Source organism: Nyctereutes procyonoides, unplaced genomic scaffold (assembly GCF_905146905.1).
Source record: "Nyctereutes procyonoides isolate TBG_1078 unplaced genomic scaffold, NYPRO_anot_genome, whole genome shotgun sequence".
Lineage (NCBI taxonomy): Eukaryota > Metazoa > Chordata > Mammalia > Carnivora > Canidae > Nyctereutes > Nyctereutes procyonoides.
The window spans coordinates 31962276-31988873 of NW_026575134.1; the positions used below are offsets into that span (position 1 = coordinate 31962276).

Consider the following 26598-nt stretch of genomic DNA (forward strand, 5'->3'; position numbering starts at 1 on the left):
CACAGGTTTGCTGACGTGCACGGCAAATTACCTCCAGTGTGTCCTTCCAGGAAAGGGCCAGACTCATTTCAGGCACACAATTCATTCTGACCAAAACATTCTATCTGCTGCATGAATGCAAAAACATATGCATACACACAGGGTGTCCCTCATTTCCTCTGGAGTAATGGGAGCCTGGGCAATACTTTAAGTATTCATTTTCCAACATAAATTAGAATGGAGCATCGAAAACACCAGTGACATCTGCACAGATACAAAATGTACTCATTATGGTTGGTGCTATTACGATGAAAGGAAATGCATTCATAATGGCAGGACATTTGAAATAATGTGTTGCTGGATTCTCTGTTCATAAAAGCAATAATGAAGAAACAGGAGTGGGTCAAATAAATTAACAAGAGTAACAGGGGCAGGAGGTGGTTTCAAGGGCTCTGGGCCATTTTGGTGACATGGCACATTTACTGGACCCACAGGGAGAAAGTCATGAGAGTTTTCTAAAGGTAGAAAAGGCAAGAAGATCATTAGGCTGGCATTTTGGAGAACTGAGGCTGGAATCTGGCTCTGTGCTACGCTAGCTCTGTGATCCTGTGAGAGTTGTGGCAACATCTCCTTATACCTCAGATTGTTCATCTCTCAAATAAGGAGAGCATCCCTTGCAGGGCTGCAAGAGGAGGAAGTATGAGAACAAGGTGAAGCGCTTAGCATTGTCCGGTTTGTACGAAGCACACGATCAACATTAGTTTTCATTTTTGTGTTGTTATTGCTACATAAAGGTACAGCTCTGTGATTTCAGGATCTCAGTTTCTTCTGTAAAGTGGAGCCAGTAACACCTGTTCTTCCTACTTATAAGCTTATCATGAGGAGCAAGTAAGATGAAATGTGTTTGGCAGATACCACTGTTGGGGTGATTTAGTGATTGCTAACTTGCTTCCCTTGCTGGTTCCTACTCTGGAGGATGGAAAAGTTGAGTATCTACACACAAAGCCTGTACTGCAGTGGGAGGTTGGGGGCATGTAGCCTGGTCCAAGCCCATGACACAGAAGGATAAGTCTTCTGGTTTGGGTGGGGGGCGTTCTTTGAGGATATGTTTACTTTTCTGATTAATAGACATGGCCCTTTATATGCCTGAACACAGATATGATACCCAAAGCTGCAGCTCCTTTTCAATCACACGACAACAAGCCCCAGGAGTCTGAGAGACATGTGGCAGTACTGAAATCATTAGGCAATGAACCAAAGCCAGCAGTCATCTCCCTCCAAATTTAATACATGAAACAAATACACTTGTTTGCTTCAGCTACTGATACCAGAGTTCTCCTCAAAGCTGAACACAATTCTGACACAATGCATAAGTACTCTGGAGAATTAAAAGCCTTACATATTACCTATACATAAGTATATGATCACTCCTCTGCCAAGAATTTCATTCCCTTAGACCCATCTGGCTAATTTATATATGTCCTTTAAACTTAGATTTAGTAAGATCTCCTCTAGGAAGCTTTCCAAGACCCTATTCCCAGCACCTGCCCCACTCTGTGGACTTCTCAAAGCACTCCATAAACACCTCGAGTAGTACATGTTATACTGCTTTGTACTGATCCATTTACTTGTCTCTTTGCTCTCCAGATGGTTCAAATGTCTCAACAGCAAAGATTCTTATTTTAGTCATTTAAAAAATTTCCTAGCACTTTGCATTATACCTGGCACACAGTGGATAACTCATTAAGGGTTCACTGCAATACTGAATAAGCCAATGAAAGAGAGAGTGAGCTGAAAGGCACAGAGTAAATGATAGCCTGTCTAGCCTTATTATCCATTCATATTTCTGAAACACGGCAAATAGCTTTCTAATTCCTATTACTATGTTCAGGGTGTCTAGGTTAGGGGAAGCATTAATCTAGGCAGTGATTTTTGTTTGAAAAGTTATTCCGCTCGAACCTTGAGTTCATGGCATTCCTCCTACTTCTATTCCCAAAATTATTTTAGGTCGTGTATTTAGTCCATAATTTTCTAAAAATAAAATAACATTATTTCCTTCTTTGGGATTTCAGAATTTATCCCTTGTGACAACCAAAAACATCCTGGGAATAATCTCATTTGGCACCAAAACAAATGATCACATCACATCAGTGGCTCCCTTCCCTGACAGGCGTCAGTTCCGTCTGTGTGACCAGGGCTCCTGGAGGCTTCCTGCTGCTCCTGACCAGAGCTTCTGGAGGCTTCCTGCTGATCCTGCTGTGTCTGGGTCCTTACTATCCTTGTATGCAGTGTGCCACTGCCCAGGCAGGGCCTAAGGTATGTGGTTCTCTGCCAGGAAACAGATGTAAACTCCTGTGACCTCCCTCTTCCTATAAAGCCAGCTTAGGTCTGTGATTTGTATAGATCACAGCCTTAAAGTAAGATTGCTAGCCCCATTGCCAAAATACCCAGAAAAATAATAGTATCAAACATTATATCATTCAGATGATAAATCAGAAACACTGCTCTAATGTCATGCACATTACATCAAAAAAAAAAAAAAGTCTAAGAGGTGAAGTGGTCTTCAGAGTCCAGCCTCTAGCCTGAACTTCCTGTGCCCTTTGCCTGCAATGCTTCCCACACCCCATTCTTGCTTGACTGGCTTCTTTGTTCAGTCATGTTTCAGCTCAGAAGTGGTCTCCTCAGCTCTTCTTTGAACACCTTATCTACAGTAGTTTCTTCTCCCCAGTCCCTTTTAATCAAATCACCTGATTTGATTTCCTAATATTGATATCTGAAATTATTTTGTGTATTTAGTGGTTCACTAGTGCATTTTTGTTTTGTTTTGTTTTTTGGTCTCTTTCCACTAGAGTTAAATTCTACCAGAGAGGGGACCTCATCTCATCTGTCTTGTTCACCCTGTATCCTCAGCAACAGGAGCTGTGCCTGGCATAATGTGCAAGCTTAATAAACATGTGCTGACTATGAATAAGAAGAAAGTGAGCAGTGAGTATTCGCTTAATAAATCCAAATCCAAAATAAATTTTCTGGCCTTTACTTGGGCTTTCTTTTGGGAATGGGGATGAAGATGAGTTTGGTGGCCACAACGAATACTTCGAGATGGTAAGGTTGGCTCTGAGAGACTGTGTGTGGTATGGAAAGAGCCAGAGTCCTGTCCTGCTGTTTACAAGATGTACGAAAATTGGAACATGTCCCTTAATCTCTCTGAGCTTCAGTTTTGTCATCTGTATAAGTAAATTGTTTCAGAGGATCAGTGTTAACAATTAAATGAGACAGTGATAGCACACAATAAATAAGTCAGTTCCCCCTCAGCCTGTCCCTTAAGGCTGTAAAAAAGAAGAGGCTGTCCAGTGGCTCTGGGAAAGTGGTCTAATGCTTTTTTCCATTCGAGCAGTCACCTTAGCAACCATGATGACTGTTCACAGAGATAACGTCTACCTGCTGTCTCAGGGAGGCTTAGCCTACAGGCCAATTTTAATGTCCCGAGTACATTCTCAACACACTAAGCACAGGTCTACCTTGCAGGATTATTAGAGATTTATTCCTCTTCTCAACTTTGCATCAATTTATATTAAACTGGGGTGATGTTATTTCACAGATAAGCTTATAAATCTGTTTTAAAGAACTTTGGGTGTTGGTTCTGATGCAACATGTGCTACTTCTAGGCTCATTAAAACCAGAACCTTCAAAGGCATCAAAAATCTGTGGTCTCCAGGCCTGCCAGAGACACTTTTGGTGACATTATCCTTGACAGCTATTTGCCTATTTAAATACATTGAATTCTTCACGTTGAACTTATTCCGTCCACCCATTTGTTAATTCAACAAGCATTAATTGAGTGTCAACTGCATGTCCAGCCCTATGACTCAGAGTCAGCATATACTGGTACTTACTAAGCACCGTGCCTAACCCCTTCTGAGCATCAGGTCCTTCAATCTGCATTTCACCGAGATTCTCCCCACTGAACGCTGAAGCTGGAGAGTTCACATAAATTGCTTAAGTGGGCAATCAAGGGTGGGTCAGCACTCTGACCTAGGTCTTCCTGACATCAAACCCCACTCTGCTAGTCATGGTACTCTAGTAAGTGGTCCTGGAACACGTACGTGGTACTCTCCAAGGTGACAGATGCTTTCAGGAACTAAGAAGAAACAAGGTTGGGCTGTGATCTTCCCCAGGAGAGGAGTGCCATCTTACTCTTTAATGCATTCCCAACCCCCCAAACCATGCCAGCAGCGTTTCCTGAACTGATGATGGGCATGTGGCTCCTGTTCTCAGGCATATAGTACAGCCAAATACACCACCTGGTATGAAAGACCTTATAATAACAACATAAGAAGACCAAGACACAAAACTGTACAGGACACAAAAAGGTGTGAGTGATTACAACAATGGAATGGGTTTGACTTTATAATCAGGAAACAAAATGAGGAGACTGGACTAGCCCAGACATCACAGACTCAAATGCTTCTAGGGATCCAGTAGGTAATGTGAACAAATGAAATGAATCAGTTAGGCCAGGTGAAGACTGGTCAATTGGAAAGTGCGTGCCCTATCTAAGGAGCCAGAAGGCCAATGGCATGGGAAAATATGGATCTAGTATTGTCAGCATGTTTGAATTTTCAAAAGAAGCCGAAAATATCTGTTTTTTGATGTGAAACTTTCCAATTTTAAAATACTGGGCAGTAATTCATAAATCAAAAAAATACTTTATGAGCCAAACAAAATACTTCCTTAGGCTAGACTTGGCTAATGATCCATCAGTTTATAGTCTTTGGATCAGACTATATTTCATAATCTTTTTCACCACCAAAGACCCTATATGCCCTCAGGGGGCTTCAGAATTGGAAACTCTTTGTCTAACAAATAGGATTTTTGAACATTTAATTAGTTTTCTTGTATGAATTAAATAATCAATAACTGAAAAATTAGGTCAGAAGGAGGGGAAAAATAGCTAACATAACTTGGCCCTGTTATAGTCAAATTTAAGATTTCCCATTACGATTTTTGAAATACCAAAAATAGTCCATAGACTTTTATTTCTATCTTCATAGATCCTCTTGGGAACTGAGCACCCCTATCAGAAATCACTGGACTAAGAAAACTGAGCTCTAAGATCTGGTGGCAGTGATGCATAGTGGAAAAATGTAGGAATTTTGTTGAGACAGAACTGTACGGAATCCTAGCTCTTCAACTTACTAGTTGAGTGACCTTCAACAAATTATTCAGCTTCTTTTACTTGTTTGCGAAATGGAAATATGTTGTGATCCGTGTTTCTTCCTCACCATCACCATCTAATTAAAAGAAGAACCCCAGTTCATGTTCTAATGATTAGAACAGTTCCACTTCCAAAATTAACAAAACAAAAGGCCCCTTATCATGACCAGGAGCCATGATGATATAAGCACACTCAGGGAGAAGCATGTATTTATTATCTTCCATCATACCTTTCACACAAGGAACTCTAAGTGCTTGATGACAGCCTTGAGATATAAAGGTGGAGAGCCAGAAATTTGGTGTTTATGGATCTTACCTAAAGCCATGGCCTGCCTTAGGTAAGCAGATGACAGAGGGTCTACTCCTAAGCATCTCATGTTAAGTGCCAAACAAAAAAACTGTATCTTTGTTCCCATCTCTAACATAATTCATTAATAAATAAACTCATCTGTATGGTACTTTACTATTCACAAAATTATTCAATGCACATTTATTATGTGCTTCTTACAAAGCACCCATGGAGGCTCGTGAGGAACAAGTCAACCCCATTCTGTGAATCGGGGAACAGCGTCTAAGAAGTGAGAACTGTTTGTAGTCACCAAATTAGTAAGACATTGGAAGTAGCCCTTGTGATTTCAAATTCAGTTTTTCTCATATATTCTGGCCTGTAACAGGTCACAGCAAATGAGAAACACGGTTGCTTCAGGAGCCATATGTTAGTTAAGGGATCATTATTCTGTTTATCTGGAAATCTTGGGTGTATAAGAAATGGAACCTGTCTGGGATAGACACTTAGATATGGTACTCTCTTGTCTCATTACCAAAAGCTGTTAAGAAAAACTAAATTGTCATCTTAGATTATGTACTGGTTTGTTTCTAGGGTAGCAGAGCAGAATTTCATTGAATTTTTCCCAATTTACTCTGCTGCCCTACCCCCTCCTTGGGGAGGAGAAATCCTACAAACCACATGTCTCCTCCTCCACCCCCACATATCCTTTTTACTGAAGCTGTCTGGCTGAGGTATGGCCACCTAACTCAAGGGCAGCTAATGAGTAGATGTGAAATTAGTTGGGTTTTCTCTCGAGACTGTGATGAGGCAATACTGAATCCTGTAAAAGAAAATTGCTATACAGCTGGGCTCCGAGTGGTGCCAGGGTACACCAGAATTATAGGGGAAGAGGAGGGACAGAGGTAAACACGGGAGGCTGCTTTGTCACGGGGAAAGGGAGGCAGGAAGGACAGAGAGACATAGGATGGAGCCCAAGAGTCTTAACCAGCTCCCATTTCTGTCTTCACCAGGCACAGAAATACTTCCTTCAATTGAGTTCTGTGAAATGCCCCACATCCTCTCCATGCACCACTGCACCACTGTGCAATTTATCTGAACTAGTTTGTGGGTTTCTGCTCCTTACAAGCAGTCTCTAGTAGGAAGCCATAGTTACAATACAGAATAGCTGAAAGGCTAGAAGGCTGTGAAAAAGAAACTAAATTTCTTTCTTTCAGATTGCACAAAGAGGGAGAGAATGAATGAATGAACAAATGAAGCTTCCAAGTTGAACAGGCCCCCAAATATGCCAAATTTATTTCTATTATGTTCATGCTATTTTTAGAACCAGAGAGAATGAATGTTGGCGAATCTCTCTTCTTCCAGAATAAAACACAATGCCGACCAAGGACTTAACTAGTGATTATAGCAGTTTCCCCTTGTGAATGAACCATGGCTCAAAGTCCCCTTGTAATGAACAGAGATTACTATTCTGATGTCCATTCTTTACCCTCCCCCAGTCTGCTTCCAGCTGCTAAGCTTTGTGCAGGTTGCTGGTTTGAGTGGGTTACCATCTGTGACATCTTCCAACTTGCTACGAAGATCTAAAACTAGTTACTTTCTACTCTGCCTCCCATAGCACATAACACACATCTCCACATGGTTCACACTGGTATAGTGTAATTCTCTGCTCATGAGTTCCATTTCTCAACTGTGCTGCAAGTGCCTTGAGAGCAGGTACATGGCTTTTCTTTATTTCTACCATGCCTTGCACAGTGTTTGGCACACATGCAGGTGGAATAAACCAATCAATGCCCATTAGCTGTGCCTCATGGGGGGATTCCTGGAGACAATAATCAAGATTTTAACCTTTTCTGTAACAGATCAACTGAGGTCACAAGTATGCACACAAATTGGTTTAACCATTTCAACTGAGTGAGCCTATTATTTTAAAAAAGCCTATGATTAAAAAAAGGGGGGGGGCAATATCATGTCAGGATTTAAATATCTGCCAGTTAAAAGGTGTGTTTCAAAACACTGCCTGGTATTGGAGATAGGAAAGAGGCTGAAAACCTCAAACTTATTAGATACAACTATCATCTTTGGTGAACTTCAACCGCACAATAAATTCAATACTGAGAAGTCAAAGTAGCCTTTTAACTGAAATGACCAAATGAAAAAAGCAGCACACCCAGCAGTCTGGCTGAAGTGGTTAAATGCCAGGTACAGAGCTGGATGACGTTTCCTAGAAACATAGCTTCCAGGTCAAGCAGACACCAGTTGATGGGAACACAGCTTTGTCCCTGAACTACTTCCTATGATGCAGTGAAGAAGGTCTCCTCTTTAACGGCTGCGCCTCCCCCCTGGAAAAGTTGAGGAAGGGGGCTAGAAAGCCATTAACAACTGTGATGTGATGCCAGAAGTGTTCTGTTGAAGGTTATGGTGTCACTTATTCACTGTATTCTCATTTCAAATAAGGAGAGCAAAAGCTTAAGGAGCTAAATTGCCATCAAGGTGCTACTTTTGTTAATGGAGACTCAATAAAATGCCGTGCTGACCGAGAAGGATGGGTGTCTGAGGCTATGTGATACATGAGGTGCCTCCTGTCACTCCTGCCACTATATCCAAGTTTTCCGAATCCTATGGAAGGAGTGGCTTACTTTATCTAGTCATTGATGGAAAGGCTGGAACAAAGGCTTATCTGGGTCCATTGGAGGCAATTCCTTCCTAATCTGCTTACTGCAAAGGAGAGCAATAGTGCAAGGAAGGCCCATCCTGCCTGAACCAAGTGACCCAAGAAAGCAAAAGAGAAGAGAGAAAGCTATGGCCATGCTGTCTTTTCAGTGCAGTGCTTGTTAACATATTAACCCTGCACAGCAGAGAAGAAAAGCCAAGTAACTGCCAGACTCTCACCAATCAGACAAGTTACCCTTCTTCCCAAGGGAAGGCGCAAGTAAAGACTAAGAGAGGCATAAGCATGCCCTCGAGAGGAAGAGTTGGCAGAAATTTCTTATTCTGAGGATATATGGGGGTGGGGGAAATAAGTTTTTTCCCTAAAGAGATTCCCAGGCTGACACTGTGAAGATGTTACCATAATGTGAAATACGCTGGAAGCATTTGAGACGCCAGCATACCAAAGAGAAACATTATGCACAAGGCTACATAAGTCCCATGACCTTGAGGCCCTGTGTGTCCACAGATCCCACTTTGGAGATGAAAAACAAATCCCATCTCCTGTTTTGGGTTCACAACAAAGCCCAGGAGAAAGTGAAGGTATGAGCAGAGGTACAGGGGCAAGGCAGATCACCTCATGGGTGGAGACACATGCAGAAGGGACTTCCTCTCCAAATCAACCTTTCTTCTCAACAGCACAGCACCCCACAGTGGTCTCCTAAGACAAGGACCCTGGAGTCTTACAGCCATAGAGGGATAGAGCCAGAGGAACCTCAGGGGCTACACAAGACTCAGGCCTCTCCTTTTATAAATGTTTGAACTCAAGCCCAGTGAGGCTCAATGACTTGTCCCAGTTTACGTGAGGAAGTAGTGGCCGAGGGAGGCGTGGAAGCCAGGGTTCCCAATTTAGCTCCAGCTTTCTCCTTTATTCCTCAAACACAGCCATTCACTTCATCCTCTCCATCTCCCTGGCCTAGCCCATGTGGCCCACTGCTCCTGTTCTGATCCAGGTCTAGAACTTCAAGATCTTTCACCTGTATCACTGCAACGATGTTTGGGCCAAGACTCTCCTCTCCATCTGAAATCACTTCATACACTGCCCCAGCTGCAATCCCCTGCTCTGCTGGGGTGGGGTGCATAGTTTTGCCATTGCTCTTTTCCCTTTGCTGGCATATTCCACATAGGAGCTACTCTTTAGCCTTGGTCTTAGAATGGAGAAGGGAGCAGAGCAGAGCTAAGGCTTTTCCACAGTGGTCATACAGTAAGTGAGAGGAAGAAACATCTGTCGTTTTGCAGCCAGTGAGATTCCAGGGGCATGTGCATTCCCCATGCACTTAACAACACTGCCTCGCACCAAGAAGTCACTCTACAGACATTTTTTGTTAAATGTGTAAATACATCATCTCACTAATCCTCACAGTAACCTTACTTTAGACACTACCAGCATCTCCATCTTGCAGATGAGAAAATCAAGGCCTAGGGAATTTAAATAGTAGGACTAAGGTTCTAGAGCCACTGGTAATAAGGCTGGAATTTAGATCCAGAACCTATGATCCCAAAGCCTGGTTCTGAGAACTCTGAAAACTGTGAGAGTTGGAAACACATGTTTGGTTGTTAATGATGTATTATCTCACTGTTAGTCTTATTTCTTCATATATTACAATCTTGACTATTTTCCACCATTTCCTCTTGGTTGTAAAGCAACTGGCATCCTACCACAAGCCTAATCACCTGGGTAAGGCTTGGGAAAATCTTGTTTACTGACTGATGTTAGCTAATTCGGGGCTAGAGCTCACCTTTCTTACTTCTAGTCCTCTGGGAGCTAGAAATCTGGCTTGCTAACTCCACACCGGACTCAGACCTCCAGCAGCAACATCTTCATTGTAAACAACCTTCAGGTCTGATGGAGATATACCCTTTGAAGGAGGAGATCACTTCCTTCTTCCCAGATGCCAGCCCTATCACTCAAAGGCAGGAAGGAAGAGAAATGCCTTCAAGAAAGATTGTTTTAAAAGAAGGAAGAGGAAACAGCCAGACCTCAGCTACAAAAGCAGGAGTCAGAACAAAACGTCTGTTTATTTGGGGAAATATCTTGCGATGATACATCTGAGTTTGTCCCTGCTTTTCCAGACAATGGCTTGCACTAAGGCCGGCTCAGATAGGCTGCTATTCTCCAATCCCATCATGCACACAAGGCACACAAATCTGCAGCCAGATGGGTGGCTGGGGTGGTGAAGACAACTCTGCAAGCTATTACTCACCAAGAACAGGCAAAGGGCACTGCCCAAATCTCTTCAGGGGCTCTCCCACCACAGTCCTGAGAGCAGTTTACTCCTTCCCAAGCTCTCCCTGACCTTGGAAGGCCCAAACACAGCAGACAGGGCAAGTGTGCAGCTTTAAGTGAAAACAGCAAAGAAACTAGCTTTGAATAATCAGGGTAAAACCCCTCATTAGAGCAGATGTCCACAGGAGAAATTTCATTTATTTAGTATTTATTTACTAAATACTTTAAAATGTTTATGTATGTATTTATTTCAGCACAAGCCTACCATGATGATTTGAGAAAGCAGTAGAGAGGTGGCTGCACAGATGGCTCTGGTTCAAACCCTAGCTCTCTCCCACTTACTGGCTGTGTGACCTGGGGCATATTATTCAATCTTTCCATGTTTAATTTTCTTCATCTGGAAAACAGAAATGGTAAGAGCCTCTGCCCTTAAAGGGCTATTGTAAGAATTAAATGAAATCATGACATGTAACACCCTTAGGACAGTGCCTGGCACACAGTAAGCCTTCAATCAGTGTCAGCTATTATGGCCATAATCATTATTATCTAAGCAATGGCCAAGGCTCTTAAGTCCTGGTCAGTAGTCATTTTCCAAGTCTGGAACAGGGCAAAATATTGCTCATGTATACCATTAGCAATGCATTACTGAGAGAAAGAAAAATCAAGCACAGATGTTGCTGTTCTGCAGTTCATAGGTTCCTGGTGTGACACAACATTCAGCCTACTTACAAAACAGAGAACAAAGTGCTAAGTCCAGAGATGGACACTAAAAACCAGAGAGAGGGTCAAGAACGATTCATGGAAGAAGAGGGAACGGAGTCAGGCCCTGAAGGAAAGGTAGGAGTGGTATAGGTTAAAAAGCAGACAGATAGCTGAGTCTCAGTAATAGCAGAGTGCTAGAGGGACAGCCAGAGAAACTGCCACTCAAGAGGCAGCATGGACACTGGCCCCGAGTGTGGCACTAGATCCGGAATAGGAGTGTGTCCACAAGGCTTGTAAGGAGGCTGACTTCCTGTGCTCTTTATTTACCTGAGCATTCTTTTTTTTTAATAGGATTGTATTATTGGTTTTTTTTTTTGTTTTTTTATTCATAGAAACACTCACAGAGAGAGAGGCAGAGACACAGGCAGAGAGAGAAGCAGGCTCCACGCAGAGAGCCTGATGTGGGACTCGATCCAGGGTCTCCAGGATCACGCCCTGGGCTGCAGGTGGCGCTAAACCGCTGTGCCACCGGGGCTGCCCTACCTGAGCATTCTTATAAGAACTTCTTCTCTACTAACTTCTCCTTACCTCTCCGTCATACACCTGAAAGATTACCACTAACACCAAGCCTGAAGGCTCAGGGCAACGTTCACGTACATGCCAAGTGCTTAGTACTTACTAGGCATTTAGTGAGGATTCAGTAAGTGGATTCTATTATCATGTTACTAAGTACTATTCTGACATAGATCCAACGTTTGTAATTAGATTCAGTTAAGAGAGAACTAAAGGACCTAACGCATTAGCAGGAAGGCATGATTCTCTAGGTAACTACTTCCTCTAGGTACTACCATCGGTCTGGGCCATCAAGCTGGCCCCAGAACTGCTCCAGAAGTATCTAACAGATCCTCCCCCTTGCTACACTGCTTCCCTGCAATCTGAAGATATTAGCAGCAGCACGTTAGGCTCTTGAAATAGTGCTCTTCAACAACAAACAATCCCCCTGTCCTTCTTTTGAGTGAAAAACTAGATTTTACTTATTTGGTAAGGACCATCATTGCTGCAGGATTCATGCTACAAGTGTCAATGCAATTTACAGCAAGTAGAAATGTCACTGCCTTACCGGTCAGCTTCTGTTGAGCAAGAAACAAGTGCTTATGTAGGTCAGAGCATAAGCAAGACGGCCTCTTCGATAAGGTATGGGAAGAAGGAGAAGGATGTTGGAAGTACTGAGACCACAGAAAGGCTGAGTGGCCGGGGGCAGAAAGATAGCAGAGTATGGGTCTCTGAAAGGAGCCCTAATTGCCTGCAGTGTCAACACACAGTACTTAAGACAGGAGGGTTAGTTCCTCTACATCAATTTGGTAGCTGCAGAGGATGCGGCTTGCTCATTCCAAACAGCATTAAGGTTAGATCTGGTTGGAGAAATGACAGCGTTACTCATTTATTTAAACACGGGCAAGTTCAGAGAAACAAAACAAAACTGAATATAATGAAGAGAAGACATTCCTATCATTAAGAGGTAGCCCTGGGTAAGTGAACTGTTCCTAGATACTTTAATATTTGTTGGTTCTAAGCAAAAAGTATGATGCATAAGCATTATTTTCATAGTCATTTGGGAAGCCTATGGCTTGGGCAGAGTGTTCTTTTGGCCAAGGTTTGAGGATGAATGAAAGGGCTAAGGCTTATGATTTTAACATTGCCCGAATGGTCTGTCAAGCCTTATGGGTATAGAGCTCCAGAGCAACCTTGAAGAAAAGGATTTAAGTTCCTTTACCAGCTGTCCTTGAGCAGATCAGGCTCTCAAAGTCAGATACAAGCTTTTTTCTCTTCCACGTCTTTTCAATGAGCATATACATTTGCTCATTTCATCTCCACTTGCTCCTCCCACTCTGAATCCTATGACCCTGTCGCTATCATTCTGCAGAGTTTTGTGGACCACAACAGCAGACCCACAAATAACAGCTGAAGGGACATGACCTGACAAGCTGACAGACTCAGACTGCTCTTAAGTGAATGTAATGGTTTCCAATTCCAAGACATGGTTTCCCTCCACAACTCAGAAGATGGATTTTGCAGAGCTATTTATTCATTCAAATAATGAACTGTGTGCCTGTGATATTCTAGGTACTGAGAATATAGTGGTGAAAAAGGCAAAGCTTTTACCCTCATGACACTTATTTTCTCGTGGGGAAGAAAGAAAATAATGTTAAATACATAGTATATTGTCATGTAGTAACAAGTATATGCAGAAAATCAAAGCAGGGTAAGAAATGGAGAGCTAAAGAGGTGATATTTTGGCAGAGGCCTACAGAAGGCGAGAGAGTGAGCCATGTGTGAAGGTCTGGGGATGAATCTGCGGGCAGAAGGGAACACAAGCACAGAGGCCATGAAGTCAGAAGGAACACCATGCCTGTTTAAAGAACAGTAATAATGCAGTGAGCTAAAGTGAGAAATGGGGCGAGTGACAGACATGGGGAGGATGGAGAGGCAAGTGGGAGCCATATCTTGTGTGACTTTACCAGCTCCTTTTCCCCCTGTTACTCTGATGCAAATTCCAGACAGGACAACTCATACTGGAGCATTCTGAATGTACAAATTACATGATCTTTATATCCTAAAAGATCATTCTAGGATCTATGTGAAGAATGCAACGGGGGAGGAGGAGGAAGAGTGAATAAGGGTGGTGATAAGGGGAAAGCAGGAGGATTCCTGGTGAGAAAGTTTATGATTGGACCAGGATGGTGGGGTGGTAGTGAGAAGTCCTTGGATTTGATGTATACTTGAGGGCAAATCTGACAGGATTTGCTGATTAACTGGACAAGAAGTGTGAAGAAAAGAGAGATACTGGATATTATTCTTAGGTTACTGCTTGAGACATGATGATGCCATTTACTGAGAAGGAGAAAGTCAAGGGCTGAAGCACACCTGAGAGAGAGGAGAGGACAAGTATTATGTTTTGAACCAAAGCAGCTGTGAAAGCAAAGGCACAGAATGTAAACAAGAAAGCCTTACTTCAAATGGGGCTGACTCCTGCCTCTTCCAGCTATAGCTGGGAGACCCTGGCCAAGTCACTCTTTCTCATCCAATCTGCTCAATAGGTAACAGGAGGATAGCAAAACCATCTCTCAGGCTTGTCAGAATAAGGAAATGAGATGTCTGTGCGCACCCTGTAAGTTGTAAAGGTGCTGAATCAAGGTCAACTTTCTTATTTCCTTTATTACTTCTGGTAAATGTTTATTCATTTATCTTAAAAAAATTTGGTATTTAAGTGAATATATGAACCTTAAGTTGTAATACAATTATGTCTTAACAAATACCATTATAAAAAGACTCTATCATCCAATCCTGTTTCATTTGTTTGGTGCTTTATACTTCTGAAGGGCACAGAGCATTGTTTCCATTTCTTGTTTGCCTTTCTTACATATTATCATTCATATATATATATTATCTCGCCCACTCCTTAATACAAACAGAGTGAGTGCGAGGAAAGTTGGAGACAGAGAATTCCACTGAAGGCCTGACACCCTGGTCTCACTGCCTACTTCTCTTGACCTTTTATTTTTCTTTAAAGATTTATTTATTTTGAGAGAGAGGGAGGGAGAGGGAGAGAGAAAGCAGGAGAGAGAATCCCAAACAGACTCTGTGCTGAGCATGGAGCCTGACACAGGCTCTCACGACCCTGAGATCATGATCTGAGTTGAAACCAAGAGTCGAATGCTTAATTGACTGTATCACCCAGATGCCAGCCTCTCTCTTGGCCTTTAAATGAAAATACTGTGATCCTGGTATAGAATCCATTTAGTGTTAGTGCTTGGTCATATCAAGGAAATTTCTGAAATAGAATGCTGAGCAATTCCATAATTATTATTGAAAAAAACTGTAACTACTCCAGATACAGCACTTAACAGTTTGTAAAATACTCTTATTTTTTTTGTTCCTCCCAATCTGTGATAAGCACCTGATTGCTACTGGATGTAAGAAGCACTAACATGTGACAAGAGGACAGGCCTGACTTCTGTCAGTGTATAAACAAAAAATGACCTTGTTCTGCATTGTTTTATATTTAGTTAAATGCTCCTTGTCATTATCTGATTCATTCTTTCATTCAACCAATATTTAAGGGTTCACTTTGTACTAGGCAATGTGCTGGGTGCTTGGTATAATTTGTACAATTTTTTGTTGTTAAATAGTGGAAGGAATTACACTAAGATGAAAGAACAAAAACCTTATTTACGACGGATATCTTATTTTTAATGAAATTATAGACATCCAAGTTGTTTTCTTCATGTCAATTTAAAAATATGTCCTAGTGGCCATTTCTAGGCTTCTTTTTCCCAAGAATGTGTATCAGCTTCAATTATTTGTACCCCTGATAACCACACTTCCAATTGTACTGGAAACAAATTACATCAATAGTAACAGTCCAAAAATCCCAGTAATTTGAAGTGAAGTACAATAAGGGAGAGAGTTCAGCCTGAGAGGTGTGGACTCCTAATATATTGTATTATCTCTCTTCTACCCTCTTTTTGGGTGGCAAATCGTATCAGGTCTCAGCATAGAGTGGAGAATGAGCTACATTGCTCCAGTTGAAGAATGCTGGTGTTTCAGTACATTTATGTGACAGGAGTTAAAAGAGCCTTATAATAAATAAGTTTGGGAATGCTGAGTTAAACAGAGGCAGGTCTCATCATCACAGGGCTTCTCAAACTCTCCATTATACCATGGTACTTGTACCATGGCAACTCCAAGAGGTGAGTCAGTCAGCAGCATGTGCCACACTACTGGACAATGGAATCCTGGTTTATAAGAATAAGTCAACAATTCAAATAATTAGCGTTCAGTCTAATATACCTGGGAAGCCTTGCATTGGGGGATTTCCATTTATAACCGCATATGGCATGTTTTTTTTTTTTAAAGTAAGCTGCTGATTCTTTAAGCTTGCAGAGAGCTGAGAAGACAGAACAGATGTATGCCCCTGAAATGTGGAGGAGAGACCAATCACTATGTGTAAACAAGGACTGTTTTTGGTTTTGACTTCTACTACAGCTCCAGCAGCTAGCACTGCCTGGTACATGGCTGACACTCAGTAAGATTGGTTAAATAAATGATAAAGGGATGAAACCTGCAGAAAGGAAAGGAGGTTATGTTGATTTCAGTTTGAGTGGCCACACTTTTTATGTCTTCAATGATTTCAATTTCCATATCCAGACTTCTAGACAGTGCTTAATTTATTTTCTTAGAACAAAAGACTGAGAATTATTCCAACAGCTTTTTGCATCATGACCCTGCACTAATCTAATAAGAGAAAGGTTACACTGCTCTTTGTTGATGAACAGCACTTTAATGAGATCTCCTTGAAATAATCCCACTTCTATTATGCAGGCAAAATTACATTTTCCAGTATAATTATTGTGTCAATCGAACTCCCAAATTTTGATATTAATTGTTTCACTTGCAAAGGCAACATCAACTTATTAGAGTTTGTTAAAACTCTGGAAAATTGAAGGGAAGCTCATAGTTTTAAGTAGTGATTATCAACCAATACTTCTCTTTTATTCTATCTTCTGCATATTTTCCTCCCAGCCAGGACTAGGCAAGCAAATTTTATTTCTCATAATTGGTTTTAAGAGAGAAACCAATAGGTTTCTTTAAAATTTTTTATTTTTTTAAAGATTTTATTTATTTATTCATGAGAAACACACACACACAGAGAGAGGCAGAGACACAGGCAGAGGGAGAAGAAGGCTCCATGCAGGGAGCCCAATATAGGACTCGATCCCGGGACTCCAGGATCATGCCTTGGGCTGAAGGCAGGTGCTCAAATGCTGGGTCACACAGGCGTCCCTAAAATGTGTTTTTAAATTATATACTACTTACATTTCTCAATCCTTACTTGAGACTCTAGAATTATAAACCTCTTCTAGGACATGAAACTTGATTGTTTTGTTGAAAACTGTATTTCTAGCATCAAAGACAATACCTGGAATGAAGAAGGGGCTCTGTAATACTGCTGGATAAATGCTATGTTTCTCTCCCACAGAGACTTCTCACTTCTCACTTTTGTTGTTGTTGTTGTTGATGTTTAATCTCTACACCCAACATGGGGCTAGAACTCACACCCCTGAGATCAAGAGTCACATGCCTTCCTGATTGAGTCAGCCAGACACCCCCAAGACGTACCATTTTAAAGTAAAAATCTGTCCCTCTCTCCCTGACTTTCTCCCTCTCTACTCATCCCCATCTCTCTCTCTCTCCATCTCTCTCTCTCCATATCTCTCTCTCTCTCTCTCTCTCTCTCTCTCTCTCTCTCTCTCTCACACACACACACACACACACACACAGGAATACAGGAAAATCTTGCTCTACACTGTGACTTTTTTTTTCTTTTTCTTTTTTTAAATTTTTTTTGACATTTTTTCCCCAATGAAAAATAACACAAACCATGAAAATTTGGTTACATCATTAGGAATGAGTGGCTGGTTCAGATGGAAGAGCACTTGATCTTGGGGTTGTGAGTTTGAGCCCCACACTGGGTGTAGAGATTACTTAAAAAGATAAATTTAAAAAATTTCATTAGAGGAGTTCTGAACCACCTCTTTGCATGCAATATCTATCCCAAGTCACCTCTTCCAAGCCTTAACTCACCCTGATCCACAGAACAAGCCCAGAAGGAACTATGATTCACACTTATTCACCCCATCAGCAATGGAGACACAAGCAAGGACTGTGATAGATCTCAGAAGCATGATAGGATATTCTTTAATACATCACATTCAACAATTTTTATTTTGTAGCTTACCTTACCTCCACTAGAAAAGATACTGTTTTCCTTTTCACTGTAAATTGTCTATATCTCCTTAAGTCTGATTTTATTCTAGATTGGGACCATGACTTCCCTACAGAGTAATATAGGTTTTATTTTATAAATATAAATCAACAGAACAATAGAATTCAGTACAGTGACTTATTAGCTCTATGACCTTGGGCAAGGTACTGAATACATCAAAGTTTGATATGAGAATAATAAACACCTTCATGCTAGGCTCTGTAAGGATTAAATGAGATGGATAATCCATGTGGAATGCTTAGCTTACTTTCAATATTACAATCTCTGAGGACTTATAGACTAACACCCACGATGATCAAGTACCTCAACAAGTGCATCATCTCTAAACGTCTTCCCTTCACACTCTAATAAGCCAGTTCCCCTCATTCCATTCACAGAAGCAGGAACTCAAAACAGGTATGCTTTGTGGGCCCTGCCTTCTCCCCAAGCACAGAATTCTTCCTGCAGAGTTTAGATAGCATTTCCAGACTGTTTCTGGTTGGGTGATATAATTTAGGGTAGTCCTTCATCTAACCCCCTGCACTTCTCTTTACAACCTATGTAACATTCTTCTTTCCTCACCTGGTTCCTGAAAAAGTCTTGGTTGACTGGGGACTTGACCCCTCATTTCAGTTTATCAAAAATTCCTAACCAGAGGGGATGAGTGCTGAATTCTAAGGGCATGCTGGCCTTTTCATCTATGCAGCTTGCTGGTAATTGCTAAGTTTTCCCTCCTGAAACAATTATCCCCCCATTTCTCTCCCTGCCCCCACCTCACCCCCCAGTTAATTATCAGTTCTGGAATTAAACATGCTCGCCTCTCCTGCCGTTGCCATGACAACAGTTGGCCTGCACCTGCCACTGGGTGAACAGTGGCTCTTTTAGAAGAGGCGATGGCAGTTGCTGGCTCCCCAAAAGCCAGGGAGTAAACTCATGTTTACCTGTCTGGGGAAAGAAGTTCTGGTTCATTCCACCTTACACATTTTCCTGGCAAGCTCCATCTCAACTCTGTCTCAGGCAAATTGCTTGTTGTCATTCAACAAAGAAAATAAAAGAATTTCCTGATAAAAATGCCAAATCCCTATTGGCTTGTCACTTATTCCCAGCTAAGATGTTGGAAGATACGAATCTTGCATCTCTTGAGAAAGGTAGTATAGTGCAGTGGTTGAAAGCACAGAATTTTAAGCCTGAGAGATCTGGGTTCTAATCCTGGTGGACTCACTTTCTGACTGTGCAACTATGGCTTAATCACATAACTTCTTATAATATCGATTTCCTCATCTGTAAAAAGATAGGATAACTAGACCTCACAGAGTGGTTCTGAATAATATATGTAGGTCTAGCTCCTATTTATAATGTTCAGCATAGAAACAGGTATCACTACTGCATCTGAACAGTTGTTAGCCCTGGACAACTGTAAGAGTCAGGGCAAAGCTGGCAGCTCGGTCAGCTTTCAGTGGTCCTCATCTGAGTGGCAGTACCTGTGCAGCTGGCGTGCAACAGCATGCTGGCCCATAGCATGTAGACCAGGAAGTGTCGAGAAGCCAGGAACAGCTGAGAAATGCTCCTCTCCCCACCTTCCCTGCAACTCTCGCAGCTCCTCCTTTTCCGGGCTGTGTTCCTCATACTCAATCTCACTTTCCTTTAAATAGAATTGATGGAACGGGGGGGGGGGGGGGGGGGGGGGGGGGGAGGAGACACGTACTCACCAAGGAAACAAAATGCTTTTCTGTTTCCAACCACACTGCAACCTACGGGGAACAATTGATAGTGGTGCTATGAAGTGGGGGGAACGAGGCATATATATATATAAAAGAGCTTTTCTTCCCTGAAACCCCTGTTTGTGGATAAAGAAATATTTCTTTTATGAACATACAACCACTCATAGTTAGATCCTAGGTCCAAACAGCCACAGGCACAGGCACATACACGAATACTGGTCCTTGGCAAAGACCTCACTATTTAGGGTACCCAAGTTTTACCTCAGTCTTTGACCATCTCTCTTAATGTTCTGAAGCTACCTCCCTGGAGCTCTAGTTTTAAGAGACCTACATGCATTGACTCTAAACTTCACACCATCTTTAAAAGAGAAAATAAAAGAAAAAAAGAAACACAGAAACACACCAGCTTCTGCTCCCGGCATCTGTTACAGATGCCTGCTGTGGGCTTCTGGGTACAGAGGCAAATGCAGTTCAGCCACATGGAGCTACAAAAAGGGGGAAGGATGGGAAAATGGAATTATTGACCTCTTGCCTGCCTCTCACTGGGGGGAAGTCAGAAGATGCTAGAGACTAGCAGGTTTTTCCTAAAATGAAAAAGACACCACTAACAACAATTTTGCTGTGTCTGCCACAGTTGAGAGGGCATAAGCAATGACATCAAATTTAGTTATTCTTAAAACACAGACTGGAGTTTTGTGACTTCCTAAAACTGATTCTGTTTAGAGCCAGTCCAGAATGGCTATGAAGACAAATAAGAAAGAAGAGAACTAGGCTCCAGCCAGACTCTTTAGCACCACATCTAATTCAGGGACAAATGCAACATCGATGTAATTCCTAGATTAGCTTTTAAAAAATACCTTTGGTCTTAAATCTATCTGGAAAATGTTGGGGCTTTAGTATTCCTGTTCTCTATTAATTTGGAAGGAACTAGATAACTACTTGCCAAACCTAACTTTAAGTTTGAAGAAGGCAGGAGCTGTCAAAATAGGGGTATAAGATACAAATCAAACAAACAATTTTCTTCTTCAGCTACTTTAGCTCAGTTGCTTGTTTTTCATCTAAAAAAAGAAAGCCAAAAGGAGAACACTTTCAATGCTTCATAGCATACTTATCTTTTAAGTATAACAGGATGTGCTATTTTGATGGGGAAACTAAGGCACAAGAAAGCAAATAATTTACTCACAACAATCAGGAGATGTGGCCACAGGAAGAGCCCTGTAAGATTCAGGATTCTGTTCACTTCTTCTACAGGAAGGACAAAGGGGTAGTACAAACCTTTTTTTTTTTTTTTTAATTTTTTAGTACAAACCTTTTGGCACCTCAGCACAGCACCTGAGACCCTCTACACGGTGGTCAGTCCCATCTCCTGCCATAGCCCAGGCATGCAGTGGCTCACCATTCCCCACACAGCACAAATGTGTGGGGGCATGCTGGTCTCACTGCATGGGTGCCCTTCCTACCCTTTCTGCCTAGAAAAGCCTCCCCGTTTTCCGCACTCTGCAAGGTCCAGCACAAATGCCTTATCTTTCCTGATTCTCTATTCTGTGTTGGTTGTACCCTACTCTACATCCAACATACTCATTACAGAGCACTGCTATGGTTAAGAGTCCACATGCTTGAGTCAGTCTATGTGAGTTTGAACACTGGTTCTATCAATTTTTAGCTGTGCCATCTCATGTATGTATAACTTCTCTGCACCTCTGGGTACTGTATTAACCACATATTAGGACTGATATGAGAAATAAATGAGATAATATATGTAAAAGTTTCAAGGAAAACCATAGCATGTAAAGTGACATTCAGGGCCCTTTCACTGGGCCTTTCCTTTCTCTCTTTCTTTTTTAGCATTATGAAGCAAGAAAACGCAGGCAGATGTATGCTAGAATACAGGCTGCTCCTAGCGAGCATTTCTAGTGTGAGACAGATGGAAGTAAACTAGAAGCACCTTGGCTGAATTTTCCAGTTGTGAATGGATTCTCTGGTTATATACCAATATGCACAAAATATAATAAAGTGACTATCACAGGTAAATTTCTGAAAAGCAACTACTTTAGCAAAGGGGGATTGCTTTTATTATGGATAGGCAGCATAATGCGTAATGTAGCTTTCTCCTTGTCTGGATGGGTAGAGGATACACAATCAACATCAGCAGGGGAAACAAAGTCAGCTCAGGTTCTGAAACAGGGAAATGTGATTAAGAGATCCTCTATGCTGAAGGCCAACTGGGCTAGAACCCCACTTCTGTATAACAAACAGCCCTGACATCTCCATTCCATGCCACAAGTATCAGAGCCATGTTCTTTGGCTTCTAGCTAGGTCTTCTGAAATGAAGACAATGCAAAAACCAAACCAATAATTTGCAGAGGACAAAAGAAACCTAAGTGTATCATTGACTTAGTTCCTTTTTATGTTTACAAACTAAGTTGTCAAGAAGAGAAATGTAGTATCTAAGAACATATGGTTATTACTGGGGAAGGGAAGAGTACCTAGTATATAGCCCAAAGAAATTTTTTTTTAAGGAAACAAAATTGAGAAGATTTTTAAAAAATCCATTTGATTACAGAATCTAAGGCAGATTCTTTCCATTCCATATGTAATATAAGACTATTCCTTCACACAACTTTAGCTCAAAAACCTGGGTGGGGAACAAGGGAAAGAAAGGCTTGTGTTTACAGGGAAATAAAAACAGCTTACACAGAGGCAACGAGGTTGAATGACTAGCCCAAGGTCACACAGTCAGTCTCAGACAGACCAAGAATAGAAGGTAGGTCCGCTGACTATCCTTGAGCTCCTACTCCTTCAGAACTCACTGCCTGTTTGATCACAGAATCAGCATGGGTCAGATTCACACTGATCTCAGTAGGAGCTTTCTGCCTGAATAAGAGCCAGCTCTGAAGATGAAAAATTCTACAGAAGTCCCAAATATGGTTGTTACTATTAAAAAGCCATTTTCCTCTAAGTTAAAAAAAATCACAGAAAATCTGAGTATCAAATCAAGATTTAATATTGATCTTGCTCCTTTTTTCCTCTGAGCACAAGAGTTTCAGGGTCCTTCCCCCCTGACTTCCTCCCACTACAAAACAGCTTCGAGGCAGCAGATCCTACTGCCACCCCCTCTCCTCGAATATATATTACTTCTCAGCAGGCTCCGGCAGGAGTTGAGGAGCCAATCTGTGAGGGAGTGAACACAAGATCTCCCATAATAGCACAGAGAAGACAGAAAATTGCTGCCAAAAGTGTAAATTGCTTTTTTTTTTTTTTTTTTTTTGCTTGGAAAAAAAAATCACTCTGGGCTTCAAAGACACCGTCTTGAAAGATGACTCCATGGTAGTTAATATCCATGTTCTACACATTAGGATTTTTGCTCCTCCACACCTCCACGAATGCTTGCCACCTATGTAACTGTAGCATGGATTTGAAGAGTAAACCACCAAAGGGGAGGGCCAGCAGGAAGGGAATTCTGCAGGGTCAAAGGAAGGCCTGGCTGCCTGCTCCCAACGAAGTCTGAAAGTACTCCTTTAGCTGCTGACCCTGAAAGAGCACTTTGTGAGGGGGAGATGAAGAAATATCCCTTTATAATTACAGAGGCTACAGAGAGGAGAGGGAGCTTGCAGAAAACAGAGGCCCTAGCAATTTAATGTCAAAGTAAGTGAGACCTCCCAGATTAGAGGAATAAGAGCAAAGTGCTCCTCTGAGGTGTATGCATGAATCCTCCTGGCTTTCTTTCAGGGTCACGGAGAGAGATGCACTGGCCGATGAGGGCAGATAAGGGCAGATAGTTCAAGTGATGGTAGAGGGCATGAACCCTGAAGCCAGACTAGATTCAAATCCTAGCTCTGCTACTTACTGGCTCTGTGATCTAGGGCAAGTTAATCTTTCTGAGCATTAATTTCCTCATTACAAATGGGATAATTAACTACATCATAAGCTTTACATGAGGACTAAATGAAAATAGATATAAAGCATTGTAGGGATCCCTGGGTGGCGCAGCGGTTTGGCGCCTGCCTTTGGCCCAGGGCGCGATCCTGGAGACCCAGGATCGAATCCCACGTCGGGCTCTCGGTGCATGGAGCCTGCTTCTCCCTCTGCCTGTGTCTCTGCCTCTCTCTCTCACTGTGTGCCTATCATAAATAAATAAAATTTAAAAAAAATAAAGCATTGTATACAGTAAACCTTCAGTAAGTGATAGCTATGATTACTATGGTTATTAATTAGCAGGACAACTACACAATAAAACTCAGGGCCAGGAACAGACATGACAAACAGCACAATACTGGGATGTCTCACTTCAAATGGCTTGGGGAGTCAGAACCAAAAGGAGAAAAGAAAGCAGAGAGGCCCTGGCTGGTAGGAAGGGAGGACACAAGCTCTATCACAGGCAAATTCATGTCCATGGGACAGGGGTTTCCCTTTGTTCTTTCCTTTGTTCTTGTGGAGAGTGGCTGGAATCTAGTCTCCCTGGACTTCCATGCAGACGGTGGAGAAGTGGCTGAGATAGAAAGAATGCCAGCAAAGGAGACACGGGTATAATAATCCAAGAGACCTGGATGGAGAGTTTTCTGATTCATTTCTCTTCCATCCCCTGTGCAGGCACACCCACACTTCCCTTCTATCTCCTTTACACATCAAACTCTAATTCAATATTGTCAGAAATACAGAAACCTCTGGAACAAAACTCTGGCTTATTGAAATGGGAAAACGTGGATCTTAAATGAGAGAAATTTCAGATCAAAGGCAATCTGCCCTGAAGTGTTAATTGGAATTAACTGAGCCAAATGGTAGTTCAACATAAACTAAGAATGGAACCAACAAATACAAAGTTTAAAAAGAAAATCTGACTCCATCGAATTCTTTCTGTCAAATTCAAAGATGCTCTTCATTGTACCAAAGGGTTCATTGTATCAAAATGAGGGTTCTGCGAATCCTGGTCCAACAGAATCCCTGCTGACATCCACGATAGCCTGGTGCGAGGGAGACAGCTTGATATCGTGGTTGCTAGTAAAAAAAACTCTATGCTTCATAACTATCTTGTCAAAATGACATGAAGGTATCTGCAATTAAACTGTAAAACTAGCATCTTCTACTAAATAGTATCTTTGATGTGAGTTAATCTCTTCATAATGTCCCTGTATTATTCTACTCAACATGACTCAGACATGTAACTATAAAGACAAGTGTGCTCATTCTCATCAGGTTCCTCCAAGCCACATTCCATCTGCTAAGGTGTTTCATTATATTGGTTGTCTCTAAACGCTCTTTCTGGGTAAGAAGGTCTAGGGCTCTGCTTGGCCTCGATTTTAAGGAAATTTGGAGTCTCTCGAAACCAAAAGTCTGTGCAAAATGGTAAAAACCTGGTCAATGACTAGAGAAGATGTGGATTTAGGCTCCCATTATCACTACTTAGTCTAACTAGTCTTCCATGCTCTGGTGTTAATCTACTTCCAATTCAGGCAGGCAGAGGCTACTTCTAAAATGCCATTCTACTCAGGTTAATTCCTGTTTACAATTCTTTAATGCTTTCCAACTGCTGGCAAATTAGAGCTCAAACACCTTAGAAGGTCTGTAAGGCCCTAAATGATCTAGATTCTTTCTTCCCTCCACTCTCCTCTGTCTAGAGCTTTTACAACACAAGCTGTCCCCTCTACCTAGAACCCTACACCCTGCCCCACCTTTGCCTGCCTTCCCATCCTTCAGGGCCCTGTTTATATACAACCTTTTCTGGTAAGCCTTCCCTTATCCTCCAAGACTGACTTAGGAGCCTTCCTAAAGCAGCCAAAACTTCCCTTAATCATATCACTTGTCCCACAGTATAAGGACCCAGTGATTGTTGTTTATTCTACAAGGACAAGAACCACACATGTCTTAGTTATTACTATATGCCCAGTGTATAGCATAGTACCTGACACACAGCAGGTCATAAGAAAAGAAAGGAAGGCAGTGGAGGCAAGGAGAGAGGGAGGAAAGAAATGAACCACAACTCAGAGAGAGCCTGTCCTGAGAATGGCTGGAAGATGAGATTCAAGAAATTTCCTGAGGCTCTGCAGTTCTAAAGTAGGATGCCTATGGCTTTAGCCACAATAGACAAGGAGCTAAGGCTGAGAAGCACAGTTCCCAAGGTAGAGAAGCACCAGGAGATGCTGATGTGGGATAATATTTGGCACCAGGAAATGGACAGAGGGTGTGGGGATGGAGAAGGATAAAAGAAGAAACTTTATTTGTTGGTTTATAAATAAAACCTAGAAAGAACTGAATTTTGGTTCCAGTAAGGTAACCTTGGACAATTCATGTACCTTCTTTCAATGAGAATTTGAACTTGGTAAGTGATTTTCAAACTGAGTTCTAAGAAACCCTAGGTTTCTGCAGAAGCTCCTCAGGGTCTATTGGATTGAACAGAGAAGTCTTACCAGTGAATGTGGCCCCCAACTTTATTCAGAGTAAAACTCTTTGTATTTTGGGGTTCTATCTAAAGCTCATTTAAAGGGGGGAGGCATTTCTCCTAAAGCTAATGCTTAAATGGCAATGGCCTAAATGAACTCTCTGATACCTCCAAGCCTGAATAGTCCTTGATCATAGGTGACACAGGGGACCCACGTGGATGTGTTACTTTACTTTGTACAAATGCCCCTTGATTGTGTTGACAACAAAGCTGCAGCATCTCCTAGAGCCTGTTCTCACTGAGAAAAGGTAAGGAAACCAAACTCCAGGTTTACTCCAAGGCTGAGGCAATAATGAAATATACTTTTAAATGTGATGTGGTGGGCAGTCCCGATGGCTCAGCAGTTTAGCACTGCCTTCGGCCCAGGGCATGATCCTGGAGACCTGGGATCAAGTCCCACATGGGGCTCCCTACGTGGAGCCTGCCTCTCCCTCTGCCTGTGCCTCTGCCTCTCTCTCTCCCTCTGTGTCTTTCATGATTAAATAAATAAAATCTTAA

The 26598-nt window shown here is 41.9% G+C and overlaps 1 protein-coding gene across 2 annotated transcripts in view; it reads right to left on the reverse strand.

Moving 5' to 3' along the window:
• Window positions 1–26598, reverse strand: part of TRIM44 (tripartite motif containing 44) — a 109482-nt gene that overhangs the window by 25906 nt on the left and 56978 nt on the right. The gene's annotated exons all lie outside the window — the stretch shown is intronic.